Below are 4227 nucleotides of genomic sequence, written 5' to 3' on the forward strand. Positions count from 1 at the left end.
TGCTTATCATCAATGTACAGCAATGTTCATCATTGCCAGAAAATTGCTTGCCTTACTGATAAAATTTCATAAAACATCTCTTGTGTTACCATATTGCATGGTGGGCAGGACCTTATTTTCTCCTTCTCACACCTACACAAAGCTCATTTGTGGGGCACGTTGATACATTTCAGAAGTTGATATACTGACATTTTAAATTAAATTAAATGATAGCACTTATCACATTCTTGTCAGTGTAAAAAAAAAGGCAGAAGAAAATCAGAAAGTAGATGAACATTTAGAAAAATTACTATTAACTTTTACAACTAGAACTGTTATTGGGCCTCTTAAAGTTCTGTTTCCTTGTTTCCCTTCACTTGTTTCTATAACCTTACCTCAATAGTTCCTATAACTTTATTTCTTTGTTCCTTTAAAAAAAAGTATTTATTTTCACAGGTCCAGTGGTCTTCAATAACTGTTTCATATCACCTTATGTCAACTCCTCCTTTCATTCAAACACTTAAATGGGTCACATCTTCATTATAGCTTTGCAGTCTCACCTTTCTTTCACTAGTTATATTATTTCTCAATGTAATTTGTTTTTATTTAACTCTAAAAAGCCCCACTCTGTGAGCTGCTGAACACATGCTGAGTGGCTACAGGTCTGTTGACTTCAGTAGGAGTGTACTGAATACAACCTTGGGACCTTTCAAGACTTCTCAATTAAAACTGTAGAAATGCCAAGTTAAATTGCACTGTATTTTGTTTCCCACTTTTTGAGTTCTTAATTTCTTACTGACATTTGTTTGTGAAAGACTACTTTATAAAAACAGAAGCATGCAGTTAGAATAAAATAGATGGAATAGTGCATATTACATAATATTTTCCACTTTTGTCAGTAGTATGTTTTGACTGAATGTTATTTTCTGGAGTAATTTAAGCATAGGCAATTGCTACTAGCCTAGGAGCAGTTCAGTTTTCATGAACTTCTTTGGTAAAGAAAATGATACTTTTGTTTCCTCCTGCTGGTGTTGACAATATGCGCTGTTTGGATGCTTTAGTTATGTAAGCACCAGTGAAAATAAATAGACATTAGAACTGGTCAAGAGTAAGGCATGTGGCCCCCTGTCCTACTGAAAATTGTTTAATGTTTTTCCTCACTGTTAATAAAGAATAACACTAAAACAAAACAAATCTTGGATACCTCGTTTATTTCTTATCAGAACTTTTTAGTTTTGAAATTTCAGGAATCAGTCTTGTAGCAAGTGTCAGAGTAAATAAATACTTTCTAAACTGATCCATGTCATTCTACTTTTTAAGAATGCCTTCAGCTTACAATTTGTGTATTATCACTTACGTGTTTCCCTCAAAGAAGACTCAGCTTTTGAATACTTGAGAGCTTGATCTAAAAAGTATCAGCTGAAATTCAAGCTGTATATTAATAGGTATGAAGAAACAGAAGCAACACAGAGATTAAATTATTTACCAATATTTAATGAAAAGACTAGTAACTGTTGAGGGTTGACTTCATGTCACTTGGTCCTACCTGATGACCTATGCACGTGACAATGAAGAATATCTTTGTAAGAAATTCTAACAATGACCTAATTAAATCCCAAAACTTGATGATAAAAGTTCAGTGCATATTTATATTTTACACTACAACAGGGGTTCCTAAACTTACTTACTTTGTGCACAACCATACATGCAACATCCAGCCATAAGTATTTTCAAAGGGATACAGTCATTTTACTATTGCTACTGATGGGATAAGTGTACAGTTTGGGAGATAGGAGATCCAAGATCACTCCAGAAGAAAAGTCCTTGATTTTTCTTTCATTGCCTGGGTCATAATGACTCAAGAAGGGATTTTATTTTACTTGTGCGTTTGTTCTGGTTGCCCAGAAAACTGAGCTGGTATAAAGCAGTGTAGCACCTTGGGAGTCAATGGCATTAGGACAGATTATGCCAGCTGAAGAGCTGGAGTTTAAATTAATTGAGAAACCTGATTATAGCTGTGCCATTGTATATGTGGAGAAGTATTTGAAGTCCTTCAGTGTTTTGTTGTGACCACATGTAGATATGATTTTTAATGCCCTAAACCTCCTTAATCAAGATCTTAGTTCTAAAAATTATTAAACATCTTTGCCCAAAGTATTTTTGTATTTTATATACCACAAATGTCGCCTACATCTCAGCAAATACACACTGTGATTAAAGGCTATAATCTCTCAAGAGAGGTTTATAATCATTTTAATTACCCTGGACTTAATAAAAGGAGTTAAGGGATTTAATAAAAGGGCATTAAAAGATTGCCAAAGGGTTAAATATATATATTTTTATAAGCAAAATTGTAAAGCTTCTGTGGCTTTGAGGTGGGAAGGTGGGAAGGCTTAGTGGGAAAAGAGGAGGAGGTGAGCAAAAGTCAAGATGAGGATTAGTGTCAATTAAACTTCCCTTTGAACTTCCTAACTTGCATATGTAGAACCTGACACAGCTGAAAATATCTGCAATTTCCTGGGCCACACTGGACCAGAGAGGTTGCTGTACAGCTCATTGACCTACAGGAAACTGCAAGGGAGCAAAAGAAACATATAAACTCAGACAATTTCATCTAGCTCAGTGCTAAGGTATTTTAGCACTAGATCTGGGGAGAAAATGTGGAGTGCATGAGAGAATTTTGAGAGTCAGTGGTCTCAGGTCTTTGGGTGTCAGGACCCAAAGATTCTGTTTGGTTTTGATCCACCTTAGATCAAAACTAAAAATTCTCTCCACATCTTTACAATTCTTTCCCCTTCCCTCTACACTTCTAGCATGCAGAGAAACCTGGTGCTGAAGTCGGCATTCTGAAATGACACTAGAGAATGCAAGAGAAGCAGATCTGTGCCCACCTTTATAATTCAAAACATCAAGAAACCTTCAGATAAATGGGGTAAGGTAACACTATTTTAAAAATCAAGGCAAATGCCTGTACATACGTACCTGTACATGCCTGCTTTCTCTTCCCTCCTCTTTATTTACAAGTGAAAGCTACAGAAACAGGGCCGAAGGCACTCAACTCTTTCTCTATTGTGTAAAATGCATGGGAATGTTCTTTAAGTCTATACTAAGAAAGTGGTAAGATTGAAAAAGACATTTTCTCCAGCATAAAGGCATGAGGATAGCCAAGAGAATATGTATGATTAGCTCACACTCTGTTCTTTCATCAAAAGCATAATTGTTTCCTCACTTTTTTGAGGTGTGCTAGAAATGCAAAACAATAACCCTTTAAAAATTACTTTTGGCAAGCAGTGACTGGAGATGGCAAGAAAAACAGAGCGGCAGGAAAACTAGTATATTTTAGATAACAGGTATGTTTAATCAGGTCTTCTAGCAGAAACAATCTAAAATGGAATTTTGGGAATTTTGGGCAGGTCCATGCAGCCACACTAGCTTTGTTCTGAATCCCATGTGGTTGTAATTCAAGCAAACACTACCGAGCTAAATATACCTATTATTCTGTTAATGAATGAAACCTAGAGGTTTTTAATGCTTCTGTTGAAAAAAGACTGATTCACTGCAGAGTAATTCAAGAAGGCTGTTTCTGCTCTTGGCAGAAACAAACAAACAAACATACAAACAAATAAATCCCTAGGCATCTAACCTGCAAAACAAAACAGCTTCTTTTTTATATATATACTGGGAGCTTCTCATAAATAATAAAGCCAGCTTTAGCACTTTTTTTTTTTCCTTTGGCTTGGAGCTTAGGGCCTTTACAGTGGAAATACAACATATGGATTGTAAATCTTCTACGGAAGGAACTGTGTTTTCCTTTATTGTGGGCAGCAGTCAGCTCTACTGAGTTTCTGTGTTTCTGAAAAGGTTTTCTAATTCTGTCTGCATTGCAAAAACTCACAAAACTTCAGTAATATCTTTACATGGACAGGTAAAAGCAGTGGGGGCTTTAAGCATGGTTAGTCTGGTGTGTTCCATATGAGCTAATTCCAGTTACCTTGTCTGCCTTGGTTGCTGCCAAAGCTGGGGCTGATGCACATGTAACTGTTGGCTGAAGGAGCTCCACCCTCCCTGGCAGCCAGTAGTTACATTGGTTTAAATTGCTGCACAACCACAGCTTAAATTATCTAACCTGGGTTAGGTAACCCAAGTTAAGAACACACCTTTCTTTGTGGTGTGTTTCAGCATGACTTTCATGTTGGTTTTATGTTTCCCACTAAAACAGATTGGTATGGAAAGCTAATGTACTCAGAG

This window comes from Mesitornis unicolor, unplaced genomic scaffold (assembly GCF_000695765.1).
Source record: "Mesitornis unicolor isolate BGI_N332 unplaced genomic scaffold, ASM69576v1 scaffold17798, whole genome shotgun sequence".
Lineage (NCBI taxonomy): Eukaryota > Metazoa > Chordata > Aves > Mesitornithiformes > Mesitornithidae > Mesitornis > Mesitornis unicolor.